This window comes from Saccoglossus kowalevskii, chromosome 18 (genome assembly GCF_978046115.1).
Source record: "Saccoglossus kowalevskii chromosome 18, keSacKowa6.1, whole genome shotgun sequence".
Lineage (NCBI taxonomy): Eukaryota > Metazoa > Hemichordata > Enteropneusta > Harrimaniidae > Saccoglossus > Saccoglossus kowalevskii.
The window spans coordinates 1,293,995-1,309,517 of NC_140658.1; the positions used below are offsets into that span (position 1 = coordinate 1,293,995).

General features: G+C 38.1%; 2 protein-coding genes and 1 pseudogene across 4 annotated transcripts in view; 2 read left to right on the forward strand and 1 right to left on the reverse strand.

The window, feature by feature from the left end:
* LOC100372759 (stathmin) overlaps nt 1-6,854 on the reverse strand; it is a 28,570-nt gene extending 21,716 nt beyond the window's left edge. For 2 of the 3 annotated variants that reach the window (XM_085493386.1, XM_085493384.1), the window contains exon 1: nt 6,777-6,854. The gene's annotated coding sequence lies outside the window, so the exon portion shown is untranslated. Of the gene's footprint in view, nt 1-6,661; nt 6,748-6,776 lie in introns of those variants that run through there. The other variant, XM_085493385.1, reaches the window with a different exon arrangement.
* Nucleotides 1,007-3,894, forward strand: LOC146731483 (uncharacterized; annotated as a pseudogene).
* Nucleotides 6,855-7,334: 480 nt separating the features above from the next.
* The window catches only part of LOC144355686 (regulator of telomere elongation helicase 1-like), a 161,618-nt gene continuing 153,429 nt past the window's right edge, over nt 7,335-15,523 (forward strand). The window contains exon 1 of the mRNA XM_085493295.1: nt 7,335-7,382. The gene's annotated coding sequence lies outside the window, so the exon portion shown is untranslated. The remainder of the gene's footprint in view (nt 7,383-15,523) is intronic.

A 15,523-nucleotide genomic window follows, 5' to 3' on the forward strand; every position in this document is an offset into this window, starting at 1 on the left:
AAGTTTTAATGAGATGCAAATGATATGCAAATGAGCAGGCTCCCATAGAGTTAACCATAGCGATTTTCACTCGCTGAAAAAACGTCTACGAACAAAAAAAACTAAACACAAATCAACCATTTTTTTTTTACTAAAATGCACTAGTTCCAGCATGGTGTAGAATATGGTAGCTTGTTGCATAAATTAACACTAAATATCTTACTTTAAAGCATTCATCTTTTTAGTGTAGCTATTCTTCTGGGTATGATGAATTTCTAAATTCTAGATTTCAGCATGGTGTAGGTAGAATGTGGTCATTGCATAAAATGTGTACACCTCCCTCTTGACTGATTTTCAACAACTGTATATATGACAGATTTATTGGATTTCAAACATGACAGATTTTCATTTGGAAATAATGGATATCCAAAATGATTTGGATGATATTGAATAGCGAAGAAATGCTCAGGGAAAAAAGCTGAAAATCAAATCAATAGGGGAGAGGTGCAAAAATAAAATGCTATGGACCATTTTCTATTAACTTTAACAATTTTGTATGTTTCCTGACACAGAAATGATTTTTTTTTCAGACACTAACTAATGCCTTATGGTACACTACTAATCAACACCAAGTTATACGTGATGCTAGCCTCAGACAGTCCACAGTCAGTGCTATCCCACCTGTGTTTGATCAATTCCAAGGCTATAACGAGTGTCTGAGAAAAAAACTCAAATCCAATCCGTTGGAGTGGCCAGCTGAAAAGTCATTCAGATGCACTTTACAGATTATGCACAAGACCAAGTCTTAACACATGTGACACAGTGTTCATACAAAAGCAAATAAAGGCCCATGCCGATTGTTTTATTTCTTATAGCACATACTTGGATCTGAAGAAGAAAGATATCAATGCTATACATGTCAACCCACCCTGTCAGAGAGGATTCAGAAAATACTACAGCGAGAAGTGTACACAAATCTGTTCATGCTGTTAGACATGAATACCTTCAACTTGATAAAGCTCTCAACATGGCACAGCTTTTGGAGCCTGTATTCTTCAATGAAGATCTGCACATAGAAAAACCATTCCAGAATAACATTCATTGTTTTCGCTTTATTGAAAACTTGCAACTGTCAGTTTCTGTAGATGTATACAAGTACTGTCCAGGTGGGAGTATTTTTACCATTCACTGCTTTGTCAAAGTAACAGAAAGTAGGACAGAACAACAAAAGCTGACAGAAGTGGCATCAGTCATGGCTAAAATTCAACCCAACTTGCCTGTGTATAACACAAGGCTCATGAAACATCGGTTCAAAATAAGGCTACAAAACATTGCAACAGTTCAACCTGCGGTGGCGGACATGATCTATAAAGAACTCTCATTGGATTCTGCTGCAGCAGCTCATCCAGATACTGTACAGCGTATGAGGCTGATCTTCTTAGGTGAGACAGGACTTATTTCAGACATGAGAAGTTTGAATGCAGGCCGACCCACAGACACATTTGATGCTTTTTTCACCAAGCTAGGTGAAGTCATAGAAGAAGTCACAGCAGCAGATGAAAGACGCCACAATGTTGCCCATTTGTCACATTGGCTGTCACTGAAGGACATGGTCCAACAAGCCAAGGATCGCTGTCCAGCCGATGCTCTTATCCATTCGAAAAAACTTGTACGATTACATTTCACACCAAGAAATCCATATGTTCACTCTGCACTGAATTTCACCTCAAAACTTGCAGTCCAGTACAAAATTCAAAGGCGACAACTCAGTCACTCGCATGGATGCACATTATTGTGCAGCTCTATTTAAGTATTTGAAACAGTATGCTGTAATATTAAAGCAGGACTGCATGCTCTTCTGCTGTGATGACAAGGCTAAAGTTCACATGGGTGAACCAGGAGTTCAAATCGCCACAGGTGTTCGAGGTAAGAAAAGTCTGGTACCCTCAACTACTACGTTATCTGCAGCTGATCATGATCTGCACCAGAAAAGTAGCCTCACATCTGTCTACTTAAAGTGCCTTATCCCAGATGATGCTCAAAAATCATTTTACCGTGGGACTGTTACCGTCATAGTGAGTGACTGTTTCAGTCCTCCAACCCATTCCGGCATCCTTGGTGAAACAAATCAAGTCATCAGAGATCCAGCCGAAGATTCTCATGAAATATACAGATGGAGGAACAGACCACAGAAACAACTTAGAAGCTGTTAAGTGTGCATCCATCTGTATCTTCAAAGAACTGAATCTGGACATGTTCATTACAGCGAGGTGTGCACCAGGTCATAGCTGGGCGAATCCTGCAGAAAGGGTGATGTCAATTCTCAACATCGGTCTGCAGAACTGTGCTATTGAACGTAAACCATGTGCAGAAGATATAGAAAAAGCCTTTAAGAAATGTTGCGGAATGGATGACATCAGAAAGCTTGGTTCTAAAAATCCAGATATCAAGACTGCATGGACAAAAAGTATTGAGCAACAGAAAGCCGTTATTGAAAACAGATTTAGAAGGCTATCCCTGAAAGAAGAGCCAATACAAGTCATGGATCCGATACTGCCTGAGGCTATTGTCTCCTTACAACATCACTTAAACTTGATGTTCACAGATCTGGACGTTAAAGATACACTAGCTGTAACGACCTAGTTTTTTGTATTGCAAACGTGTTCTACATGAATAGCAATTATTTCCGTTCTATTAGCTGAAACTAGTTCAATTATTTGGTACCGGGCCCTTCTGTATGCTTTATAAGCTCGCTAAAAGCACTGAATCAACATCGTGAAGTGTTTATTGTACGTACACTAAGCTCCGTTTGTTAAACCATCATACGTCATTACTGATTGTTTGCGCGTGCGCAATTCCGAGTACTTCGTTGTGTCGTCACCTGAAGCGCTGTCCCAGCACGAACCTGTGTCATATGACACCTTACCGTTGTGTTGTCACCGGAAGCGCTGTCCCAGCACAAACCTGTGTCATATGACGCCTTACTAGCCGATTTTGGCTAAAATTCCCCTCCGCCGCCTCTTTACAACAGTGTTTATACGCGGAACTTGATATTGCTTTTTACAATTTGGGTTGCCTTTGAATCACATATTTTAGTGAAATATTGTTTATAAAGTGAAATATTATTGTCATACATAATTCAATCTTTGAAACAACAGAAACTAACACATAATAACGATAATCAAATTTGTGTTTGAAGTTCGAAAGTAGTTGCGTTATTTCCGGTTTCAACTAGTTTGAAAATAGAACGTCCTTGAGCGCAATAAAATCACGCGTAGAACTCAATCCGAACCAGCGTAAACTTATTGCAATTTGTGCGATTTGGGCCCAGATTGTTCTTACAAGCTTTCTAAGTTTCATTTATCATCATTTAGTAAACAGGTCTCTGAAACGATTTAATATATCCGTAAAATACGTGGCAATCGACAATTGACTTCGAAACGTTCAAAATTTCGAACAAACTCCCGGCACACCTAGCGCGATATGCGTCAGATCGGTGTAGAAGACGTGTAGAAGAGTTCTTCATCTCGTGATCAGTCAGACCACCTAGAAATATGGCGTTGAGTTCGATCGTGAGCATTTTCTCCACATTCGTATCCGCACAGAGATCGATGTACATTTTATTATAACAGGAGATAAGCAATTTCAAAGATAAATGCAACAAGTTTTCAACCCAAAATAGTTATTTAGAACGCCGTTAGAGATGTTTTCATTACAGCTACTGGGCCTTTAACAAGCTGGTGAAGACACATACAAGAAATGTCCCTGCCTACAATGACTGGCTTGCAGCACACTGTATCCAACACACCTATTGTTTTCAGATCAGAAAGTGAAAATCCAGAATGTTGTCAGCCGTTAAGGTCTGTCAGTAAACAAGCCTTCTTGCCAGCCCCAACTTTGGATGACACAAAATAACATTACAAACCACTGCATGCAGTATTAGGCCAAGAAACCAGTGAAGCTGACAGGCCATCTTTCAAAGATGCAGCTAAGGTCATGGAGAAATCGATCACAAGAAAGTACAAAACATCTGCCAAAACTCCAGCAAAACACATTGTCCAAGCCACTGCTACTGCAATGAACATGCAACAATCACTGATGGTGAAGCCACAGAGTCAGTTTCAAGAATATCTCTTACTGGTCAAACTGCTAGACTTTTGCTTGAGTGTGTTGAGTGTCGCCAACAGCGGTTGGTGTACTCCACAAGAAAGTTGTCAGAGAGACAAAAAACTGTTTGCCATGCTGGTTTCTGAATTTGACTATACTTGTGGTAGCCATGCAACACCTCCTGGTCATTCTCTACATGGCACAGCTGTTGTACGACTGACTATAAATTGCCAAAGCCCGATGGAGGTGGCCTTCTATAGCTCCAACATTGCAATACCAAACACCTGCTTCTACTGTGGTGGAAACGAATGAGAAGTTGACCAGAATCTGAAAAAAAAACTTTAAGACTGTCTTTCCAATTTGTGCAGCATGTACAAGTGAAAGGTACATGCTGCATGTACAAGTGAAGGGTACATGCTGTCTCATGCTGCATGAGACCCTATGGAAAATAAATGAACATGGAAACTTGAATAAAACTTGAACATTTGAACATCTTTGAAACTTGTCTTTTTTCACATTCTATTCAGTTTGCCTCAGTTGAACCAGATATCAACAATTGTCCTCAATGGCTGTTTTTAAAGTCTGAGATCAACAACATCCATTGAGTATGATACTTGACATCTTGGTGGTGTCAGTAATTTGAAACTAATATCAGTTGACCATGTGAGCAATTTTGACCAATATAAAGATTCATCACCTCAAAATATAAATTCAATTAATATTTGGGTATTGAATAAGGACCCAGATATATTAATGCTAATTATATTTTTTTAAATTGTTTGAATGCAAAAAAAAAATAAAAATAAAAAAAAAATCCGACCTACCCTACCTGTTCTTTTTTAGCCTGTTACCTGAAACGCACCTTTTTTTTTTAGGCCCAAACAAGATTTTGTCTGTCCCAAGAGTTCCACAACATCCATAACCACTTTAGTTCAGTCTTTGGAAGGATATTCAGTCGATTAAACAGGAGAATCGACCTGCCCACACAGACTGAAACAATTCGACTGACTGACACAGGGACGCCCAGACTTGTTCATAAACAAAGTTATTCCAACACCATACTATAGATGGCGCTCTCACTATAGACCGCCACAGTAGAGTTTGGGGGGCTAATTTGCATTTTTGGCAGATCGACTTCTCATGAACAAATTACCATCTACACTCAAGGCATCCACACACCAAAAATAGAGTCAAATGGTTCGGCGTTTTTTGAAAAGTCGTGCACAGACAAGACAGATAGACAGACTACAGACGCAGGACCTATGGTCCGTTGAGCCAAAAATGAACTATACATAGTCACGGTCAAACCCTTGTCATTTTCAAACTGCAGTTGAAAAAGTGATTTGCTCAAGGAAGGCACTTTTTGATTTGACAAAGTCTATCAAACCATATTAATCAAGTTTTTCGTTCGTGTATCCCAGGACGTTATCTCCCACCTTGGTATAAAATCTGAATTTGATATAAAATATACCAGTAATGTAAAAACAACTTTTAGTTTGGCTCAAAACTGTCGCGAAACTGCAGTGTGTCCAATGCTAAGAAAGTTTACTTTGAGCCTTCCCCCTAACGACAAGTTCATTAATACCTGGGGTTACTCAACACTTGGGTGTTGTTACGGAAATTGCTCTATGTCAGGTGGACTCGGGTGGTTGTAACAATTTAAAATAACACTTTGAATGCATATACAACATATAACTGTTAATGTATGGTAGCCAACGCATCATTTTGAAAACAGCGTTTTACCCGCATCAACCAAGATAATGGAATTATCCCAATTGTGGGCATGACACAGTGCCATCAAGTCTAGATTGGAAGTGTTTTGTAAAGTTCAAAGCTATATTGCGAACTGTCAGAATAATTCTCAGAACGGTTGTAATGGCAATTTTTTTTATACAAGCTCAAAGCCATGGGCTTGAAACAAAATGTTACTCGTATTGCAACTTTTTAAATTTCAAATTTCACGCAATTTAGTTAAATACTGGAGATGACAGAGCTTACAGGCTCCAGTAATACAAGTTTACCAGCATCCGAAGAAAATAGATACAACCTCGGTTTTTAACAATCATTGCGTATTTACTGCAACACTAACAAGACTTCCAAGCTCGGTATTGTACTTGCGTATAGTACTCAGTTTAAATATTATTCAGATAATGTACAATGTCAAACCAACTACGAGTGAGCAATCAATACTGTCATTGTTCTCCTTTAAAAAAAATGTTACAAGACGTGTGCAGTACATGCAACAAAAACTTTTTCATCTATCGAAAACTAAACTAGAACACTTTTAAAATGTCAAAAAGCTCCGTTTAAAAATTAAATGTACGATCACGTGCGCGTGCGATGGAATGAAGGAATGGAACTGCTTCTAACAACAGCAAAGAAAAACTAGATAAACTTTCACATATAGAACAAACAACAATAATAGGCAAAACAACTGGATGCAACATTATATCGTGAAACAAAAACCGAAGATAAAATTGCGAGTTACAATAGGGGATCAAATTTGTTTAGAATGGATGGCAGCGTCACAGACAACTTTTCGCTAACAACTAACGAGTTACATTACAGTACTTACTGCGAGAAACTGGTGACTTAAAGTATTAAATGACACTGTACGAGATAAACAGTGAAATGAAAATTAAAAGAAGTATTTCAAGTATTCTTATAGGAAAATACCAAAAGCAACTTACCACTTCAGGTCACAGATGGAAATCTCGTGAATGCATGAATCCCTTACGTCACATACCAAACACGTGACATTGAGTTGTACGTTTGATTGGCTGTCGTACGAAACCGTATGTTGTGATTGGACAATCACCCGAAGAAGGGGCAACTTCAAAATAATCCTCTCTCTCAAGCAATGACCATTTTATTTTCAGTATTTTACCAAACTAACATATTCAATATTGTTAAGCGGATGTTAGATACGTAAAATATTACAAGATGTATATTGTCAGTAGCGAGCTTGCCGTGGGAAGGCCGGTGATGTTTAGACCAAACCAATATTGAACTAGGAGCGAAGCTATTTGTCGTCTGCAAATTGAATTGGAAAGCTCTTGACTGATGGCATATTTATCAGAAAAAAGTATTTGTTGTTGTTTTATTAATTATTTATAAAACGCATGATTACTATGTCATAAATTCAGTAAGAGGTGCACATCTTAAATGTGTTACTCTTCCTTAGTCAACTTGTCCATCCCTTATATTTTATTGAGACAGTCCACTGACCTGCTGGTAATCCAGAAATGGTGGACGGCGATGGTTTTGTAATTGTGATCGATGTTCAAAGTTGAGAGGTACGATCTTGATCAGTGGGTGTATGTATATATTGTTATATTCCGTGAGATATATGTGATATGTTTTACCATGGTTTTACATATAATAGGGTACACTTTGGCACCCGAATGTTTGTCCCAAGTGTTGCACTGCTTTGCACAAGCACAGTCCCTCTATCACTGTGGTGAAAGCAATGGACTCAACATTTTGAACTTCGAAAAGTCACATGGTAATAGTTTGTTCTACCACCGGCGTGTGAGCAAAAACAAAAATAAATTGGTAGGGTAAGGTATAAGGCTCATACAGTTGTACACCGCAAATGTGTAAGAATTTAGATATTGCATAATACCGGTATCCATTTACAGGGTTTGTTATCGTCTTTGGTGCCAACTGGAGTGTGTGTGTGTGTGTGTGTGTGTGTGTGTGTGTGTGTGTGGGGGGGGGGGTAATAGTTAGATAGGGGATGGCAATACCATATTACAGGTTGTACAACACATGTGTGTATTTTCCTTTTTTTATCAAATATTATAATATGCTTAGCTATATAATTTGCTGAAGCTACTAGAATGGAATATATTATTAACACCACTAGTCGCTTCGATGTTAGCGAGTTTCACGGTAAGGGATTGGTCAGTTACTTCGGCCTCGCGCGCGGGGGGGGGGGGTCGGGTCGGTGGATCAGTGGGGGGGGTTACCCTGTTTTTGATTGTGCAAATAGGGGGGTCACCCTGTTTTTGATATCATGAATAGGGGGGCTCACCATGTTTTCCAGAATTCACACGCGCGCTCATGCATATATTTTTAAAAATTAACAAAAGATAAAAAAGTTAATTGTACAAATGTGTTCTTAATAATAACTATTACCTATATTGCCTATAAATTTGTTGATGCAAAAACGTTATAGACTAAATATTTTGAGGTTAAAGTTGCCAAATAACTATCAGATTATGCAATGCGACTAGAACCCCAATTATACAGTTTTAAACACATCCCAAGTCCATGTGCTGCTGATATCAGATTATTTTATTTAAAGTCTGAATTCACCATTGTATAAGATATTTACTGGATTTATCTAATTATAACAGGGGACAGAAAGACAACACAGCAATTAGTACACAGAGCAGTGACAATTTTTGTTCAGCAAATCAAAAAAGTTAAATTTGGGAAAATGCTGATATATAAATTAAAATAAATGATGAAAAAATAAATAAATAGTTTTTTTTGTTTTTTTAACTTTTAAATATGCATATTTTGCTCTGTAAAATACCAAAATCCAACACAAATTTAAGCAAAAATCAAAGTTACCTTTGTTTTCATAAGCACAGACTGTGCTCCGGGTGTAAAGCTTTCCTGGTATATAAGATACAGTACTCATTTCGCCCAACCTCCCGCCCGCTTCCGGATTTCGATCGCTTTTTTTTCGCTCGCTTTGTTCAATTCAACCGCGCAATTTACGCTTTTTTTTGCGACCGCGCAAATCCGGAAGTATCCGCTCGCGCAATCGCTCGCTTGCTCGCTCGCTCGCCTGACAGCGCAACCGCCCGCATTTACAGTTCATTACCTACTGTTTCATGTACAAGTGTATCATTTTTGTTTTTTATGATGTTAAAATAAGAATAAATACAATCAGAAATTTATAGAACGACCGTTGAAAAAATACGGTGGATCACACGGCCATATAAAATTGGTAATAATACATACGCGTAGTAATAATGTCCACCATCGAACCAAACATGTGAAATCAAATACGACAGTGACACAGACACAACTAATATGAAATAAAACCATTCTATTTTTGGTGGAGGATGAAAACTGTCTACTGTAGAGTACGGTATTCGTTGAGTAACCGTGTGTAGGGTGACGGTTGTCATGCACGCATGGTTTGGGTTTAACACGGGTCAAGTTGTAGTTATGTTAAAATCCGTGGCACTTATAACAATTGAAGAATATCTGCAGGAATAGTAAGACTGTGAAAAAAACGACTAATCGATTGTTATAGAATGACCGTAGTGTACAATTTGTCAAACAAATACAATACTTGCAAATGTGATGTCGGCCAGCGCCCATCTTACTTGTCCGAAGTTGTCGAAGCCGACATCAATGGAGATCACATTTTTTAACAAGGCGGCTGGCAAGCGGACTAACACGTTACATAAACTTGTTGAATTACAATTATGGTTTTTATTTTTACGCCCAATGTCTCGTTATAAAATAAAGGATTCAAATTTTGCAGGGTATTCCGTTTTTTGCAAACTCTGGGCGAAATACTTTCATGAGCTGTACGTAGTTCACTTACAGCCAAAACAAAGTCAGCTTGGACATTAAGTTGTGAGACGCGACAAAACAAACGCTGCCAGTGATAGATTACGTGAATAAAACAACAAAATAAACGCAATCAAAGGCGCCGACCACATGCTTTGGAAGTAAATAGACTGCGTTGCTAAGAGGAATCGCACCTGCATCTCGACGATGTCTCCGGTCATGAGCAGGGTTTGCCGCGTCTTAGAAAAATTGAAAGTTAAAAAGGAATCAGTGTCGGGGAACCATTCACAATGTTTGCATGAAAAATCCCACGCGAAAGCGTTTTTTTTTCCTGTTACAAACACTATGGGACCTGAATCCCAATTAATTCATAAATATGAATCGGTAAGGGTCAATTTCCTGCAATCCTTCAAGATTATATTTGCCTCCGAAAATCTTTCTAACGATGACCTGGAAGATTGCCATGATTGAGTGCCACCATTTCTGTTCTAAGATTTATTCAGTATAATAATACAAATGTTCACCCCAACAGAGGTGGACATACAGTTTTAGCGACCCGAAGAGCTCATTGTCAACCGAGGCGAAGCACTACGATAAAGACTTTCCGTTCCCAATAAATAATATTAATAAAAAAACTTCTCGTTCCCGACATTATGAAATTCTTTCGTTTTGGGGGAAAAAACCTGGAAAAAAAACTGATTTTGACAAAATAATTTAAAAATTGATATTAAGAATAATTCATAACGAAATGTATTCCATATGTACCCATAATTTTTTTTCATAATTACTGATTACACACGAATATTACAGAAAAAAATAACTTGCTATATTATCTATATTTGTGCCTTTTATTTGTCTTGAATTGTGACTGAAAGGACCTGGATGAAATTACAAACTATGTAGTGTGTTCGACAACTCATGTATGAACAACAATTTTAATAAATATGATTTTACTTGGTAAATTACTGTATTTTTCTACATAAAAACAAAAGAATTTCACAATGTCTTTATTATCATAGCGTTGTTGGTAATAGTTGAAAATGATACATCCACGTGAACCTGCTTATATGAGATCGAAGGAGTCTCTGTTTTCAACAGCCGTATACATCTAACTGCGTCATCAAGTTTCCTTGTGGACCACGAGCTCTGTTCCTTGTTTGCACGTTATCATGTTCACACAATCGCAGACATTATTTGTAGGGGTGCCCTTTGAAATGGCACATTTTCTCGATGTTTTAGCGAGTACTCCGCGGGTTGTTCTCACATCAGCATAATTTTCCTCAAGTTCACTCATCGCTTTCCCACATGCACTTCTCGTTCTTTGCTGCTAACTTTTTTTGCACTCTAATATGTTGTTGTTTTTGTCTTTCTAAACATCGAGTTTATTTTTGACATTCAACGAGATCGCTTGAATTTTGAATTTGATGACGGTTCGAATTCGGTTCTGATTGAGTTTATTTTTTTATTTTTGTTTTCAAAATGTATCACTGGCTGCGTTTGTTTTGTTTTCCTCAACAAATTAACTGTTCCTAGATCTCTTTCATTTTTCGTCCAGTTGCTGCCAATCCAATAATTCGTCGCCGCATGTACTCAGACAAGCGATTAATCGTCACAGTCATTATACCAGTAGTTTAAGTCCAATTGATTTGTAGAAATTCAGCTATGCGATAATTATATGTGCAGTTTTGTTTTGCGCACCCAGACACGAGCAAAAGTTAACCAATATATTTTCTGAGCTACAGCATTCGTATTACTTATGCAAATTGAGTAAGGGTCATAGTGTGAGTTGCGTTCTCAAATAACAAAGTGTCAAATTATTTTGAGCGCCAATCCGAATGAATTTAGTCAAAATCACACACAGAAACACACACAACACACAAATACTTGTACTCAATACATATCGCGATTGACCAGTTATATAGCTGCTTGAACTACACACACAAGGACATAAATATGTAAATACAGGTCACAGTTTGACTTGCGTAGCAAACGTTACAATGTCAAGTGATTTGAAGGAGTCTTTGTTCCAAAACAGAGAAGCAATAGGCGTTGTGTTTTGAATCGTCATTAAAACCTAAATTTATTACGAATAAAAACTTAAGTTTATACATACAATGTAAGATCATTGTTACTCCAGCGGTCGGTTGGCAAGCGAACAATGTTTCTGAAGCCAGCCATAGCAGGAGCAAGCGAGCGAACAAAAGCAAGCGAGCGAGCGAACAAAAGCGAGCGAAAAAAAAGCGGTCGGTTTCCGGTCGGAAAGCAGCGAGCGGTCGGAAATTAAGCGATAAGCGGTCGGGAAAAAAGCGATTAAAGCGGGAGGTTGGGCGGAATGAGTACTGTATGAAAGATATTATAAATCCAACTGAGTTTTCATAGAGTTCAAACCGCCTAGATTCAAATTCTTTTTTTCCTATCTTACATAAAGGGCGTTTATCAAGTGAGTACTCCACAGCTTTGCTTTTATTTACTATCTTTAGCAGCATAGATTTCCCTCCTTCCTGCAACCTTTTCTGTAGTCATTTTTTGGCTTTATGCTTCCCTTCCCCTCCTAAGGTCTATTAAATGCAAACACTAAAAATTATGTCAAAATTATGGCAAACCATGATATTTTGAATGCACATATAATACATTTTGTAATCATGTCAGAGCCAAAACTGTTTCTTTCTTTCTTTCTTTTTTTGGGGGGGGGGGGGTCAGCATGTATTAAAATATAATATGGGGGGGGGGGGGGTCACCCACTTTTTTTTTTTGATAGGGGGTGGGTCAACTGAGATTTACAGCTGGCAAAATGGAATCTGCCGACCCCCCTAGGCTGAAGTAACTGACCAATCCCTAAGTGGGTTTCGTATCTGGTGGGTTTCGCAGGGAGTAGGGCTCTGTCTCAGTAACTGGTCCGATATCAAAATCAAGAAACTCTCCGATTTTACATAATCGGGGAATTTCAAGCTACTAAATGAAGTACAGGACGACGAAGCTGAAATATCCAAGAACCAACACATACCAAAAATCTCAAAAGTGAATATTCGTGGTGTATTTTAATTCTAATCGGACAGGAAGTGGGAATTTGTTAGTACTCTCAATAACATATTGGTGATCTGCTCCGCTAGGATTGCCCTTATGATCACTTTTGTAGGTTTGTATTCGTGATCCGCTCCGCTAGGATTGCTCTTATAATCACTTTTTTCGTTTTTTGTGTGTGTGTGTGTATGTGTGTGTGATTTCCAGTGTTTTCACATTTCTTCTGTGATTTTTTTGGCTTTTGGCTTGGATGATTTCTTTCAAACTTGGCAGGTAGGTCACACCTTCACTCTGGTTATTTGAAAAAATCTGAAATTTTTTTTGGCCCACCATTGCCTTAGCAACAGCCAAAAAACTGATTTTTGGATAGCTTCGCGCCAAATGTATCTCCTCCTACAAATTTAGGATATAACACTTCAGACATAGCTCATTCTACTCAGCTTGAGTGTGGGCACAAAGTTACTATTTGAATTTGTGATATCTATTACCAAGAAATTTGACCTCAAAGTTCACCAAAAATGGCTTTTTAACTCTTCTGTGATTTTTCTGGCTGAGCCGGTTTGGCAGGCAAATCACACCTTTACTGTAGTTAGGATCGCCAACCAGCCTACCAGCTTGTGTGTGTGTCTGTGTGTGTGATTTCCACAGTTTTCATGTATAAATTCTTCTGTAATTTTTCTGGATTGGCCGATTTCGCTCAATCGTGGCAGATATGTCACACCTTCACCCCAGTAATTATTCAAAAAAAATGTGGTGTGGTGTAAATCCCAGCTGTAAATCTCAGTTGACCCACCCCCTATCAAAAAAAAAAAAAGTGGTGTATTTTAAGTCAAAAAAAATGTTTTTTGAATAGCTTCGCGTCAAATGTAGATACAAATCCCTACAAATTCGAGATAAAACACCTCAGACATAGCTCGACAAACGAACGACACAAACGACCTGCATCCTTGAGAATCTAGCCTTTGCTTTTCGAGCGAAAAAGGACAAAATTACTCACCACGGGGATAGATACCTCAATTATATTTTGATTTTAGTAATCGAGGGTAAAAACCATGTTTATGCTATGAGAAAGTCCAGATCTTGAATGTACTTTAGTGCAAATCCATTTTTGCCTATCACGGCGAACGCAATTTAATGCGAGTGAATTCCCCTAGTTGTATGCGGTGACCATGGGCAAAAGCATTGTTATGCAAATTAGCTTTAGTTGAAAATTTGAGTTTTCTCGGCAATATCTACGTGAATTTTTACCAAAATGTTATTGGCAAGACTCAGAATACGACTGTGCCAGCCACTGAAACGCAATTGAAGGCAAATGAACACGTCAAGCAAAAAAGACGTTTTCGAGTCGTGGCGTAAAATGAAGGCACATACCATTTTAGAAATCAGTTAATTTGAGGGTATCACAATAAGCAAGGGAGTAAATCGTTTTTATGCTACGAAAAAATGCAGACCTTGAACATACCTTTTGGACTTTAGTACAACGTCATTTCAGTTTGATTACCTAACGTTTTTAGGTTCATTTGCTGCAAATTACAGAGCACATACCTAAGCGGCCGTCCCTCAGCAATTAATGAAGCAAAGACATGTTCGAAGTACAGGACGACGAAGATAAATATCCAAGAATCAACACATACCAAAAATTATATCGCAAAAGTGAATATTCGTGGTGTATTTTAAGTCTAACTGGACCATAAGTGGAAATTTGTTAGTACTCTAAATATCCAAATATATTTTAGTATAAGGTAGTAATTATCATTTCTGCTTTAATATACATTTTTGTAGACTGTTAAATAAATGTAAATTATGTAAACAGCGGTGAGCGCTCTACCCTTGAAGGCAGAACGCGAAATTACCTATTTTGCTGTCACAGCTATTTCGCCCCTTGTTTTACGCAATTGACAATTATGTTTCAAGAATTTTTATCAGAATCACAACAGACTGCAAGGAAGTCAACTGTTAATAATGTACGTACAACAAATACAAAATATTTTTATTAGCTCCGCTGTCGACTTTGTCGAGCAGGGCTTATCATATGAGTGATTGTCCGTCGTCGTCGTCCGACGTCTGTCATCCGTGTCAATGTTTTACTTTTTCGACTTCTTCTTGAAAACTACAAGCCTGAATGCTTTGATACTTGGTGTATATGTACCTTGGGTAGATCTCTCTCAGATTTGTTCATTTCATGATGATGACTTCAATTCTCTAATTTTGGTGAATGTTTTTGTCATTTTTGGTAAAAAGTGATATTTTCAACTTCTAATTTGTTAAAAACCGCAAGTCCAATTGCTTTGATATTACATATATAGGTACTACATGTGGATCTTTCTCAGATTTGTTCATTTTGTAATGATATCTTCAATTCTCTAATTTTGGTGAATATTTTTGTCATTTTTTTCGACTACCCCATGTGTGTTCCAAATTTAGCAGGAAAGCGAGGTGTTTTTCACCTCTTAGAGCGGGCCCCGCGGGAGGCAAATAGGCCCCCTTTAAAATGCTAATGTCTGCAATAGACCCCCAGAAACAACCTCGCAACAACCACTCTCATACACCGCCCTAGGCCCTAAATTGGCGGACCCATAGCCCAGACAAGGCCGCAAACGTCCGACTGAACTTTCCCAGTGAAACTTCCGCCACTTCCAACACGAGCATATGGAGAAAGCTTATTGTAATGGAAGAAACGAAACGAAACAGGATAACACATAATCAAAATTGAACTGTATTCAGTGTATATGGGTTTTTATATGCTCAATATTAACAAAATATTTGCCGAAAATAATAATATTTAATACGTATATGGCTTGTTTCGCTAATTACAGATAATCACAAATCTGTAATCAGCGAAACAAGGGTCTTACACGTACAAAATTTACAACTGTCG